Source organism: Galeopterus variegatus, unplaced genomic scaffold, assembly GCF_000696425.1.
Source record: "Galeopterus variegatus unplaced genomic scaffold, G_variegatus-3.0.2 Scaffold2095, whole genome shotgun sequence".
Lineage (NCBI taxonomy): Eukaryota > Metazoa > Chordata > Mammalia > Dermoptera > Cynocephalidae > Galeopterus > Galeopterus variegatus.
In genome coordinates, this window is record NW_007728206.1 from 150342 (window position 1) to 165930 (window position 15589).

The following is a 15589-nucleotide window of genomic DNA, read 5'->3' on the forward strand; positions in this document are numbered from 1 at the left end:
ACACTATATTAGGTTTTCTGATATGTGTCTCTTTGTCTTGTTAGATTGTGAAAAACTGGAGTATAGGAAAAGCATCATTCATTTTTTTCTTTCTAGTACCCGGGTTTGTGCTTGGTGCATGGAGGAGGCTTACTAAATATTTGTATTTGATTGTGTGTGTGTGTGTGTGTGCACTTGCACACACATCTCCCCAGAACAGCCTGGTTTTTCCAACATGGAGATGTTTTTCTTACATGTGTATATTCTTCTTTGCCAGTCTATTGCCCTTTGAAGCTCTCAGGCTTATAAAATCTATGAAGCTCTCAGGGTTATGAAATCTAATTAGAATCAAATGATTACAATTGTATATTAACTTTCAAATCAGGGCTATACATTCTTTTATATATATATGCATATTTTTTTCAAAATGTTTTATTCCGCTTATGAGCTACTAGGTCTTGAAGAAGTCAAGTCTCTAAAAGTCAAATTGGGGAGAGTTTGTAATCAGAGAATAATGTTGCACCTAATTTTAGCTAAAGAAAACAAAGGAGTGATTGAGGGAGTTACTACAAAAAAAACAAAACAAAGCAAAAATGAGTAGCGAATGTGAAAAGACATCTAGAAAGAGCAAAGAATATAGGAAAATTCCAGAAACAAAAATATCATTGGTTGTTATTGAGACAAGTGTGATTGATTGCTGTGGTGGAGCTACAAGCTGAAGGTTGAGAATCAAGGGCTTGTGACTCAAGAATAGAAATTTAGAGTCTCTTTGAAAGAAGAGTAAGGGATTAATGAGAATAGTACTAGATTATTTGGGAAGTGATTAGTGAAAAGTTGCTCAAAGATACAATCTTTAAAATTTCTGAAGAAACCACAATTTATTTTTGAATAAAAACTACTTATGTTCTATTGAAATATATTTCACAAAACATATTTCAGGTGGAAAAGAGGGCCTGGCTTCTTAAAAAACAAAACAAATTAAAAGAAGGTTCATAAGGAAGTACAGTTCTGCTTTGGGAATTAATAGGGAGTTTAAACAATTAAATTAAGTCTTATAACACATCTGAGTTTCAAAGGAGAAGGGGCTGGAGAAAAAGAAGATCGCACATCTGAGGAAAAAAATTCCTCATGTTGGAATGGCCAATCTATTCTGGGGCCACTAACAGTCGTTTCCCTCTAGGTATTTCTTTGGGTTGGTAGACTCCTTTTGGCATGAAGCCACATAGAAAAGAAAGGAGCTTCTGGTCATTTAAAGAACGAGGAGGGAAACAGAGTGAGCAGGAGTCACTTTTAGAGCACGTAGGAATTCTAAGAAAGCAACTTAGCATTGTCTTCCTGGAAAGTTGTTTGTAGGTAGTTTAAAGCCCTGAGAAAATCACTTATAAGCCTACTCTAAATCCCTGAAGGGCTGGAGCCATGTATATGAACTTTAAAACTTTATAAGATTTATAATTTTAAGATAAAGATCAGAAAAACTGTTTCTACTTAGGTCTGGGAAATAGAAGCAGTGTTTAATCATGCAGTGGCTCCTAGCAGTTGAAAATTAGCAAGAAAGGTACCAGAGAAAACCTAGTTGTTAGTATTCCTTAAAATTTGGCTCTGGCTCAAACTGTGATTCCCTATATTTATATTAAATGACTGAATATTTTAAATGGGAATCTTTGTTATTTTAATAAATATTAATTTTTTATCTAAGCTTCAGAAATGCAAAGTCACAAGAAAATTCTAGCTGAACATCACCATTGCCTGATGGCAGCTACGTAAAATACAGCCCAAAAGCTTAAGAAGAAAAAGAGCTCCTGAAGGTCTGGCCCTGTCACCTGAAGTCTATAATGTGATGGGAAATGTCACAGGATCAGTGACAAGAGCAGAAAAGTCATGACTCGAAATGTTAGAGTGCATAAGCAGAGAATACAGTCTAGAGCTTAGGTAAATTTCAGGTCTCATGGTGCAGAGTTTGTGATTCATACACCCTGCATTAGCTGATAGCACTCTTAAGTTTCAGGCCAGCTTTTGAGAGCTGAAGACTATGCAAAAGTAAAAGCATAGGAAATAACAAATGCAGCAATGTCTAGTTAACTTCTATTCAGCTGATTAAAAAACATATTTATTATTGTACAGATTCTCCCTAAAGTCTCAAATGTCTCAAAGCCAAGAATTGTTTCTTTTTCCTTTGCACGTCTGGGGGAGTATACTGTAAAAGTTATATTTTTTCCTCTTGTCCAGGAAACCCACCTCTTAACCTCATCAATAACTTGACCTCAGACCCATTGTTTATGCTTTTTTCTCTCTTCGTATGCCCTCCTCTTCCCCCAAACCTTCTACCCCTTCATTCAAACAGGCCAGGTTCAAAATCCCTTTCTTTTTGTAGCTTTCCCTGGCTTCCCAAGGGAATCTCCTTGCCAATTTTACCATAGCAATTTTAATATGTCTCTCACATTGCACTTGCTTTATTGTTTTGTCTTCTTATTTTTTAAGAGATCTCTTTCTTCTGTAGTCTATATGCTCTCTGAGGGCAGGGACCATGTCTGATTAATACCACTTTCCAAAGCACCTATCATAGCACCTAGCACAGTGTATGTAATATTGGTGGCTCAGTAAATGTTGAATGAATCGAATACTTGATTCTTGACTTTGGAATGCTTAAAGTCTAAGGTAGATAGAAATATGACGCTAGTACATAATGAGTAAGAAAACTGTCAGAATAGAGAAAAATATAGTCAAAAAAGAATGAAATTTGCTTGAACTGCTCAGTTAGTGACTGAAATGAAAATTAATTCCTGGCCTTCAGATTCCCAGCATCCTGGACTCTTCACTTGTCCATACTGCCTCTCAGAAACTAAAAAAAAAGAGTATTTCCTATTCCCTATCAGCACTTTGATGGAACCAAAACAACATTCTTACTGGCCACACTCACCCTGGCGCCTTAGCTAATGAACGGAATTTGGCTAGACTGCCCAGCCCAGCACCAGAGCATTATGAAATCTTCCCCGATCCATCTAATTGTGCAGTCTCTAACCTTTCGGGCCAATCATAGCACAAGAGGAAGAGAGAGGGAGAGAAGGACAGACAGAGATCAAACCCAGACAGAGATCAAATATAGTCATTTCTAGAGATGAGAAGAGGTGTTTTGCTGCAGCATAAACTCACTCAACACTTGTGGGTTTTAAATTGGGAACTGACGTGAAACTCTGGATCTGGGAATTCTGTTTAGCTCTAGCAAAATACGAGGTTGAAGCCACTTGCATTTTTTATTTTAAATTCCCTTGGTAGTCCTAGGAGCAGGGGCATGCATTACTTTCAAACAAGAATCTTTATTGTTTGCTTAGCACACAGTCATCCAGTTAATTAGAAAAACATTTTTTCCCAAATTAAATTTTCCTAGAAAAACAATGATTTAAATTAAGGGCAAAAGGCTTTTTTTTTTTTTGAAATACATTAGAAAAGCCTTCTTGCACCCACTACTTCTAGACAATTAAAAGCTAAGTTGGAACCAGAAGGCTGTATTAATTTATTTATTGTCAGATTCTGCCATTCACAAAAATAATATGTGCCTGTCTGTGTTTATTTTGTATGTACTCTCTTAGTTTTGCTTGCCATATGATAGAGCTACACACAGATCCTGGTAGGGAGCAGAGATGTCTAAATGTTCAGGTTTTTGAAAAGTACATAAGCACTACAAGTAACCACAAAAAAGTCTGCTCCACAGTCTGAACCATTTGCTTTTTAATTTCCCTCTTAATAGTTATTATATTATGGCTCTTACTTAGATTTATTCTTTGTCTTGATACCCTTGGATTTCTAAATGAAAGGTATTACTATTTTTATTATTCTTACTACTACTAATAGTTCTCTTTCTCTTTCCATACCTAGCATGAAATGTTTGTTGAACGAATTCCACTCTCCCAGAATCTCAGCTGCTGCCAGCCTAATGTCTCTAGTGAGATTCACAGAGCTTTACCTTTCATGTACTTCTTTGGTCACTTAACCAGGGGTGACTTCAAACAAAACTTCCTTCAGTAGTTTCTGTAGTTTTGGGATGAGAAAGTCTGAATAATCTGCACTAGTGGAGGTATTGGAAGCAATAATAATCCTCAAACTCCAGTTCATCCAGAAATCATTTTTTTTCTTTACCTTAAGACACTTAAGATATCTTTCTTTAGTAGTTTCACCTACTGGTCCTCCTAAAATGTTAAACCAAGAGTTGGGAAGGTCTCAAATTGATCCACAAAGTACAGAGCGCAAAATCCACTCATCTCGTCATATCTAAGACTAGGTGGTCTGATAAGGGTGGCTTTTAGAGGCAGCACAAATAGGGAAGTGGAGGAAGTCAGAGCTTGCCCCAGATCCACTTTGTGATGGGATAAATGAAATGGTGTGCTAGAGTTGACCCAGATAGCTTGTGAGAACTGACTTAAAATTTTAAGAATTTTGTAAGCACAGGCTTCACTAAAAATTAAATTATATAAATGTAAAGTTAAATTATATCAAAAACAAAGACAGCAAATACTCAAAACTCATCACTCCCTATTTTACTGCACTTTACTATTACTTATGCTCTTGAGGTTATTGAATCTGCATAGTGGGAAAAATGTACTGGTTTTGTATGGCTCAGGAGCTAAGGATGGTTTTGGTTTTTATAGTTTTAAAGGATTATAAACACACACACACACACACACACACACAAGAATATGTGACAGAGATCATATGTGGCCCACAAAATCTAATATTTTACTCTCTAGCCTTTTATAGGAGAAATTTGCTGACCACTGGTCTAGACTGAAGATAGTGATGGAGAAAATGTTAATAATACAGATTAATATTAAAAATTTCTGTGGCCGTTATATTGTAAATTGCACAAAAAATTGAAGAAATATCCTTTCAGTTCTCAGAAACAATTATTTGATTCAAAAAGAAGTTGCTTATATCTTTGATCAACGAGTGAAGTTCCAACTTGGGTCTTTGTTGTTTCATTTTTGTTTTACTTCCTTAAAGTAAATGAAAATACCAACCAACATTTACATGGAAACTGTAAATTGTGTGCTACATTATTGTTTCTATCGGTAAAATTTATAATAGACTATATGCATATGTGTGTGTATACATATATGAGGGTACTTCAGAAAGTTCATGGAAAGATTCATATTATCATTTAATTCTGTTTTTCCACAAAGTTTTTTTTTTTTTTTTTTCTGTGACCGGTAAGGGGATCGCAACCCCTGGCTTGGTGTCACCCGCACTGCGCTCAGCCAGTGAGCGCACCGGCCAGGCCATCCCTATATAGGATCCGACCCCGCGGCAGAGCGCCACCGCGCTCCCAGTGCCGCACTCTCCTGAGTGCGCCACGGGCTCGGCCCTTTCCACAAAGTTTTTAAAGTACCCTTGTATATCTGTATATACACATTCATATATATATACAGTCATCCTTCCATATACAGGGGTTCCATATCCATGGATTCAACCAACTATGGATCAAAATATTCAGGAAAAGAAAATGGCATCTGTACTGAACATTTAGGGACTTTTTTTTCTTGTCATTATTTTCTAAATAATAGAGTACAACAACTATTTATATAGCATTTACATTAGGTATTATAATTAGGTATTACTTAAAATACATTAGGTATCATAAGTAATCTAGAGATGATTTAAAGTATATGGGAGGATGTACATAGGTTAAATGCAAATACAATTGATCCTTGAACAACATGGGTTTGAACTGTGTGGGTCAACATGGATTTTTTCAACCAACCACGGATTAAAAATACAGTATTTGTGGGATGTGGAACCCGTGTATACAGAGGGCTGACTTTTCATATATGTGGGGTCCACAGGGTCAACTGCAGGACTTGAGCATCCATTGATTTTGGTATATACCTGGGGCATCCTGGAACCAATCTCCTGTAGATACCAAGGGATGACTATACTATGCCATTTTATATAAGGTTCTCGAGCATGTTTGGATTTTGGTACTCCCAGGAGGCCCTGGAACCAATCCCCCACAGACACTAGAGGGACAACTGTATAAATAAATAAATAAATAAATAAATAAATAAATAAATAAATAAATAAATAAAAATATAAATATATGTGTGTGTGTGTGTGTGTGTGTGTGTGTGTGTACACACACATATATGTGTATATTTATACAGGTTTTTTTCCCCCAAAGACCCAGTTGTTAAGCGCTTACCCTCATACTACTGGATAAATGCTAGGTGATTGCTCAGGCAGACTTTGGAAGTTGGGTGTACCCTGTTCAGAAGGGTATAGTGTCTGAGGGGTGCAGATTTCTCAGGCGTAATTTAGGTAGCAAGATTATTTGATATTAGGAGTCGAGAATGAGGTACTTAAACTCCTTTAGAAGGTAGGAGTGGCACAGTGAGAGAATCTGGGGCAGAAGTTCAGTTACCAAGCAGATCACCTGGGAGGTCTGCCCAGTGGCTGGGCCCCAGGTGCTGGGCAGCACAGGGGCCCACGTTACCTGCACCAGTTCTTCCTGCCTAAGCTAGAGCTGGCCCAGAAATTGGTGCAGGACACAGCCTGCAGGGCAAGCACCTGTGGACTTGACTAAGCAACCAGGATGGCAGAGTCAGGGGCTGACAAACAGAAACCTAAATGTTGATTGCATGTTTGGTGGGCCATACCAGTCCAGTGCCCCAGATAGCATGAGAGAGCTCCACATTTAAACAGGACTATATGGGCTTCATTGTTTTTATATTTTATTATTACATGTAATTATAATGTATAATAGTTAACTATAACTATATTTTATGTCATGATTACCTGGACTTTATGAATAGGTACTTTTAGGGCACTGTGGACTGAAAATAGGCACATAGGTCACAAATTCAAATAACCTCTTCCACTTTTTCTTTTTCCTTGGAACGCTGCCACATCCTTGAGTTGTAAGATGTACAGATAGATTATCACTTGTTTAGATAATTTTTTTTAAGGAGAGATTGTCCAGATAACAATTTTTTTGTTTGTTTTGTTTTGTTTTTTCTTTTTGTTTTTCTGACTGGTAAGGGGATCGCAACCCTTGGCATGGTGTTGTCTGCACCGCACTCAGCCAGTGAGTGCACCGGCCATCCCTATATAGGATCCGAACCTGCGGCTTCAGCACTACCAGTGCTGCACTCTCCTGAGTGAGCCACGGGGCCGGCCCCAGATAACAGTTTTTGTTTATTAAAGAAGTATAAGCTTTTTAAACACTGCAGTGCAAGTAGCTGAACAATAGCAGCTACTCTGAACTGAATGACAATTAAAGATCTGTAGACTGAGGTTGCTGCTCAGCAGTCCTCTCTGGAGAATAGGCAGCATCTGACACCTTTTCCCTGGGGTAAGAGCTCTTCTCCCAGAAGCTTCCTGGGATTCCAAGATTTTTGTTTTGTTTTGTTTTCAGCAGAGTGATGCCCTCATTGCCTGCATGGAGAGAACCCTGGCAAGCTCTTGCACCTTTCTAAAAGATACAAAGCGAGGAGAGCGCAGGATCAGCTGTCTGATTTATACACACAAGTCCAAGATATGTGGCCACTTCACAGCTTTCTGAACCGTATCGGGCACTTATGGAATTAAGATAACCAGCCATGAGGGCAAAACCAAAAACATTCCAACTCCTCTGCCAGATGGTAAGCCTTCATTTAGAGAGAGGCATTTGATGTGGCTTTTCTTTCATTCTCTTACTACACCCATTTAAAAGATCCTAGTTTTCTCCTTACAACTTTAAGTAACTAAACTCCTTGAGGCCAGGATCCATGCCATATTGATCTTTGTACACCCGCCCCCTCTTTCTCTTGTGGGTTTGACTTATGTGTGGACACTGGTAGGTGGGGGACAGTCTTCATAGTTCCATTTTGCTCCCTGTGAACTACAAACTAAGGGTTCCTTAACTGGGCGTTGAATTTAGTTTCTGAGCCTTATTTCACCTGACTCTCTGCATTTACCTTGTGCTTACGGAAGGAAAACTAACACAACTAACACAATGAAAGCCTACTGTCTTCTCTTAGGAATTATTTTATTATTTATTTCTCACAATAAATAATTTCATCATTTATTTTTACAATTCTTGCAAGATAGTCTAAGTCATTCATTCAATAACCCATTTAACAAGTAGCAGAATGGGGAATTAAAGCCAGGTGTGCTTGAATCCAAAACTCATGTATCACTGGTTATGGAGTCTGGGATAAAGTTCTCAATCCTTCTCCTTGGCCAACAAGGCCCTGGATGATCTGGGCCTTCACCATCTTCTAGCTTCAATTTCATTGAACCTGCTTGTTTTCTATCTCTGATTTTTAGGTATCAGACATGTCAGCCTCCTTTCTCTCTCAGGAAACTCACACATACTGTTCATTTTGCTGGAAATACTCATTTTCCTTCCTTCTGACTTTCATTTCATTAGTTATTTCTTCCTTTTCCCTCAGCAATCCATGTAAATGTCGTGTCTGCACAGATGTCTTCTCTGATCCCCGAGACAATATTAGATCCCTGGTCTATCTCTCAGGGTACCAAATAGTGTTCCTTTGTTACACAGTAATTAGAAATTTGTGCAATTATCGCTTTAATCCTGTAAGCTTTATGAGGATAGTGACTATGTCTATCTTATTCACCAGTATAGTCCCCAGCAGCTAGCATATGCCATTGCATACAGTAGTCCAATAAATACTTACTGAATTGATGTTAGACTTTTTTATCAGTTACCATTATTTTGTTTTTAAAATTTTTATTGTATAAATGTAAGGTGTACAACATGGTGTTTTAGTATAAGTGTACACAGTGAAATAATTACTACAGTCAAGCCAATTAATATTCATCATCTTACATATAGTTATATATTTTTGTGTACGTGGTAAGAGCACTTGAAATCTACTCTCTCAGCAAATTTTTTGTGTATAGTACAATATTATTAACTATAGTCCTTGTGCTGTACATTTGATCTCTAGACATATTCATTCTACATAACTCCAACTTTAACCTATATCTCTGCATTTCCCCTCTGCTGCTTCTGGTAATCACCGTTCAGTTCTCTTTTTCTGTTTTTTACCTTTTTTTTTTTTTTTTTTTAAGATTCCACATATAAGAGGGATCATGCAGTATTTTTATTTCTTTATCTGGCTTATTTCACTTAGTATAATGCACTCTAGGTTCATCCATGTTGTTGCAAAACAGTGCAAGATTATTGATCATTTAGGTTGTGGGGATATGGAAGGGCAAGTAACATGGTCCCTGGCCTCAAAGAGCTTACAATTTAGTATTATGGCCCATTTCTACAGATGAGACAGGAGGTTTATAGAGATCGAGTCCATCTTAGACCAAAGTTCTTTCCCCATCATGATGCCTCTCGTCAAAAACCATCTCCTCTTGTCAAAAACCTACTCAAGTGAAAGGCTCAGGCTCCTTCAACTCTAGGTTATTCTCTCTGATCCTTCAAAGTAGTTTTATGTTACTTTTACTCACATTTATACTCTCTACAATGTATCATAATGATTTATACACATGTATTTTCAACTCTGTCTGCATAATATATTTCAAATTTGGTCTCTAATTATGTTTTTAAAACTCCATTACTATCATCACCTTTATTGGAGCCGCCATCATTTCACATCTGTACTCCTACAACAGTTTCATAGTGCAACTAGTCTCTCTGTCTCTATTCATACTCCCACCAATCCACTGAAGCCAGAATGATCTCTACAATGTATAAATCCTATCACAATACTTTCCTACATAGAAAACTTGTAATGGTTCCCCATTGCACCAGGAACAAAATTCAAACTCCTTAACATAGTCTACAACAGGTGCTGACAAACTGAGACTTGCAGGCCAAATTCAGCATGCCCCCCATTTTTGTATAGCCTGTGAGCTAAGAATAGTTTTGACTTTGGAAAAAAAATTTCGTAATGTGAAAATTATATGAAATTCAAATTTTAGTGTTCATAGATAAAATTTTATTGGAACCCAACCCCACTCATTTGTTTACATATTGTTTCAATGGAGAACTGAACAGTTGCAATAAAGACCATGGGTCCTGCAAAGCCTGAAATATTTACGACCTGACCCTTTACAGAAAAATTTTGCCAGCCTCTGGAGTCATGATCTGGCTGCTTCTTTGAATCCTACTTTCTTACCATTCCATCCACTTTGGTTCATCTGCACTTTGTTTCCCAAGCCTATCCATATATTTTTACCAAGCTCATTCCTGCCTCTCACTCTTAACACATTATCTTATTTTATTTTTAGCACTTATCACTATCTGAAATTGTCTTGTTTATTTATTTATTTACTTGTTTGCCTAAAAAATGTGAGCTCCATAGGCTTGGCTATTTTTCCTCCCACTGTATCTCCATGCCTAGAATGCACATTGTAGACATTCAAAACATTTCTGTTAAATGAATATTTTATCTTTCCCGTTAAATTCTTCAGGGCAGATACTGTGTCTGATTCACTTTTGTATCACCTATAGTGGCCAACATAGTGCCTTGTATCGGGTAATAATTCCAAAAATAACTGTTGAATGAATAAAATGCCAGTCACTTCCCCCTTCTCCTGGGACAAAGTGAAAATACTTGTTGTCAGCTGGACCCCAAGAAAGAATAATGTGTATAGCATCTTTCTTTGCCTCATTTACACTCCACTGCTTGAGAGCACATTTTAAGTAGGGGACATGGATTTCAGCATAGTCCTCAGAGAACTGTGGCTGTGGGGACATCAAATATCTCAATGAGGAGTACTTCTAGTTGATGCAGGGTAAAGCCAGGTGTTTTCTGATAATGGGAAAAAAACCATTGGCAAAGTTGGGTTGGCAGTTTTTCCTAAGAAAATTGTCCCAATTATTTTTAAAAAGATTATAAATTACCTTTTAAAATATAGCATGTGTATAATGCCATAAAAAATGAAAGGTAAAAATAAAATGCTGAATTAAATAAAAACATATAATGGTTTGTAGAAGGATAACACTTCATGATCTTAAGTGGATGCTGGGAGAACATCTGTTAATATTTATTGAGGTATTGTGCTTTACTTATAAATATTACACTTTATCCCCATAACAATCCTATATGGGAGATACTGTTTTCCTCATCTCACAGATGAGGTAACCAAAACTCAAAACTTTTAAATAACTGTCTTGAGTCATCACAGTCCATTAATGCAGAGTCTGGATTTGAACACTTGTCTGTCTTGTTTGCCTCCCAAGTCCGTACAGGGAGAAATGATAAATGGGTTACCAGCCATTTTTAGGTGTTTCTGGCTAGAGAAAGCTCCAACTATGAAAAGCGTACAGAAAATATTTGCAATACTGGATTTCTACTGAGTGAACCTAAGTCTGGGTCTCCTGGCTGCTGCCTCTGTCCTGTTTCTCCAAGGGCTGGGGTTGTCGCTAATACTATGATTTCCTTGTTATGGTCTCAAGAGGGAGAGAGGGTTGGGGCAGCAACCACCAAGCAGAACAGGGGATTATCCTGATGCTGGGGGACTGTGAATCTCATGAAAGTGTTCTGTATTTTTGTCAGCTACATGTGGCAATGGTGGCCATGATAAATACTATTTTTTTTTAATAAACAGCAATTTACACAGTCACCAAAGACTCATGTAAATTGCTGGCCCATAATTTGAGCCTGTTTCATGTTATGCAGCCTTACTGATGCCAACTCTTCCTCCTTCTTCCCCCTCCAAGAGCCTACTCTGAACACTCTCAGTTCTGAACAAGCTCATCTCTTTTTGTCACCTGTATCTCCTTTCTCTGGCTAGGAATGTGTAAGCTGAGGTGGGAGATACAATGGAGGACCTGGGAACAAACCAACTCCAAAGTAGGAGCAGTTCCCCAGGATTCAAAGGAATGTGTGGGGAAATAAAAATAAAAAAATAAAAGAGAAAGAACCAGACCACCTTGGGAGCAGCCAGCACAGTCTTCTTCCCTCTGTGTCTCACCAAGGAGAATGTGCTATTTGAAGCTCCTTTCTTCTGTATTTGTTTTCACATTCTATTGTAAATTACACAACAAGGTGCCTTATTGATCCTGAAAAATCCAATCTTTAGATTTTCCCATCAAGGCAAGAAGACAAAGAGCCTTGTCTTCCATTCCCAGGCTCAGCTTCTGCTTCTGTGTAGATGATCAGACTGGCTGATGTTGAGGCACAAATCTCAGTAAATACATTCATGTAGGGTTTCTTTTCTTGGGGGTCTCAAATAGGCTTCAGTGGATCAAAGAAAACCCTTCATGTTATAAGCAACAAATTTCCTTTTTTTTTTCCTTTTTGTCTTTTTTTGTGACCGGTAACGGGATCGCAACCCTCAGTGTCGGTTCTTTTCTTGGGGGTCTCAAATAGGCTTCAGTGGATCAAAGAAAACCCTTCATGTTATAAGCAACAAATTTCCTTTTTTTTTTTCCTTTTTGTCTTTTTTTGTGACCGGTAACGGGATCGCAACCCTCAGTGTCGCGCCCGCACCGCGCTCAACCAGTGAGCGGACCGGTCTCTATATGGGATCCGAACCCTCGGCAGGAGCGCCGCCGCTCTACTGAGTGCGCCACCGGGCCGGCCCCAAATGTGCGTTTTTTTTCCTTTCCCAGATCCGTATGCAAGGTTAAACATCACAACATACAATGTATATCCTAGCAAGGGCTATTTGAGGGGCCTAATTACTTTTCTTGGGTAGTGCTGCAGTTTTTCCTATTTTGTTTGTTACCTTTAGTTTCTGTATTTCTACCTATATGTGATGTCTCTAAGTTTTCTACATTCACAAAACACACTTGAACTTAAAATAGCTTGGACTTAAACTATATAATGTTGAGTATTTTCTGGCTCATCTGTTTAACTGGCAGATTGACCTATACATGCATTGTATCTTGGTCCATGATGGCAACTGGCACATAGTAGGTGGCCAATGAAGAAATCTTAAATAAATGAATGCAGCAGTTTATTTAAAAAGAAGACTTTGTCACATTCATAGTTGAAAAGGAAGAGCAAGACTGTTAGTTTGCAAACATTAAGAAGAGGTCATCCACAGCGGGGTGGTTGGAGGAACAGGACTCTTCAGATTTTGAAAAATCTTTTATCTATTCTAAGATAATCAAGGTGGGACAGGAATGTCATTGGCAATAATTAAATATTGAGAATAAGGTATTTGGCCCTTAGACAGTGGGAAAAAGAATTATGTGCACTTACTTGAGGGAATACACACAATAGATTCTAAATAAAGATAATTGAGTTTATTGAATTTTTAATCTGTTGGTCCAATACCCAACACTGAGCTAATTGCTGGCACATTTGGGATAAGAAATCAAATCTAACTTTAAATCCAGTGCTGATTGGCTGACTGATTTATCAGACTTCCACTGATGCCCTACTAGAGATCAGACACTATGACATGCTGGAGATATAAATATGAAGAAAGCCCAATTTATGCCCTCAAGACAATTACAGTCCAATGGGGAGGGGTGGGGAACAAATAAGCCAATGCAAGCTTATAAAACAATATGATGAGTGCTGATAGAGGCAAGCTCAGGTTGGGGTCACCCTAAACAGCCTGGGGAAGAGGATGTTAAGGATAATTTTTGGGACAGGCTGACTCCTGGCAGAGTCCTAAAGGATGTGTAGTTCTGCCAAAGGAAGAGAATGGTTAAAGGCATTCCAGTCAGAGGCTGCTGCATGTGCAACGGCACAGATCATGGTGTGGTCAGGGAATTGCAATGCAGTTATGGGGAACAGGAGAAGAGGTGAGGTGAGATGGGAGTGTGACTTTAATCAGACATGAGATGGGAGAGGGGACAGGAGCTAAGTGTCATTCTAAGAAGTGTCAACATTATTTGAAGGCATTTGGAGCTATTGAAAGATTAGGCCATTGTATGATCAGATTTGCATTTTAGGAAAATCACTCTTGTAGCTTGTGGGGAAAATATTAGAGAGAGACAAGGCTATGGCCAAGGAGACCAGAAAGGTATTGGTGCCATAATCTACGTGAGGTGTGATACCAGCTCAGGAGTGGCGTTATCTCCATCTTTGTGAAAAAGAGGAAACCACCTGAATTCCTCTTACCCTCCAAAACCCAGTTTTTTATTTATTGGGTTATTTGCGAGCCAAGTTGTTATGTGAACCCAAATACTTGGCATTGCAAGCTCTCATAGGCATAGTGAATACTGGAGTTCAACTACTTTTTTTTTTTTTAACTAAGAGCTATTAGCAACACTGTATACTTAAAAATTTCCAAATCAAATATCGTGGTTGTATCAAAAACCATGCTCTTTCTCCAGGTGTATGTAACTGGTCTCAGCTTTACTCAGAGTTCAATTGCAAACAGTAATGAAAACACTGACATCTCATTGCTCATTTAATATTTATGTAGCTGTCGCCATCTCAATTTTGCACATTCAAAACCTCAGAGTTGGTTGAATTTGAGGTGAGCTGCATTCCGCTTTGACAGTAGGTTTTTTCGGGGATGCTTTCATCCTTAAATAACTTTCAAAACAACACTCAGAGAGTGGCAAGAGATCAAAAAAAAAAAAAAAAAAAACGATCTGTTACCATGGGGGTTGATGAAATTATTATTTCCCCCACAACAGTTTTCCCTTTGCAGAGAAGAAAGTTGACCAGCCTTATTAGGAATTGGAGCAAACACTCCTTTAGGCAAAAGCAGACTTAAGCCTAGTCAGATGTATGTTCATACTGTGATTCCTCTGTGTGGAATCAGGAGCAAGAAATGGGAGAAGTAACACAGGAAGGTGAGATGGGCTGGTAATTGTCTACTTCTCATTATGGGAGTAACGTCTTACAGTTCCGTATTATTTTTAGTCTGCAACACTTTCTTCCACATTTTTCTCATTTGATTTTCACAACAATCCTGTTATACATTATTCTTATTTTACAGGTGAGGTCACAGGCTGTGCCAGACTGAGTGCACTGTTCAAGGCCACACACTGGGAATGAATGGGAGGGCCAGATTTTGTACCTGGGTTTGTCTGGGCTCAAAATTCAGAGTCTCCCTCTCACAGTTTAATGAAGCTTCAGCACGTATCAAAGATGAGGAAAACAGTAGCTGTAGAAAAGAAATCATAGAGGTACACAGGTTTGTAAGTTTTGATTTTGAGAAAGTCTGAGGGAAGATACAGTTCTGTGGACTGGCTCAGTCTCACAATAAAGGGGAAGGCCCTGTGCTTTGTAACCCCGAGGGGCTCACCCTTGGTGCACCCACTCACTTCTCTGCAGGGCTCTGGAAAAACTTGTAGCATCCAGATTTAGAAGGGTTGGGATACTAATTCCTTCAAGTGAAAAACTTTGGGCTAAATTCTCCTTATTTCTCAGGTTCTTCACCTTCAATAATAGTAATTACTATATTTTAATGATATTTCTCTGTTTAAAAACACCTTCATGTACTCATGTTTCTGTACATGAAGCCAATACTTTCCTGGGAATCTTTAAAATTGAAAGGCAGTGCTGGGTGACAGGGATGTAAACAAGAATAAGCCATCATCTTTGCCCTAGAAGGACTCATAGCCCAGCAGGTGGACATATGAAGATACAGACACAGTAAAATGTGATACTGGATGGATAAAAATACAGACAATTATGGTAAAATGTGATGCTCCCTTTAGCAGGCATATGAGCAGAGTGTTGTTGAA

At 38.3% G+C, this 15589-nt stretch overlaps 1 protein-coding gene across 1 annotated transcript in view; it reads right to left on the reverse strand.

The window, feature by feature from the left end:
* The window catches only part of ANKFN1 (ankyrin-repeat and fibronectin type III domain containing 1), a 146296-nt gene that overhangs the window by 44169 nt on the left and 86538 nt on the right, over nucleotides 1-15589 (reverse strand). The gene's annotated exons all lie outside the window — the stretch shown is intronic.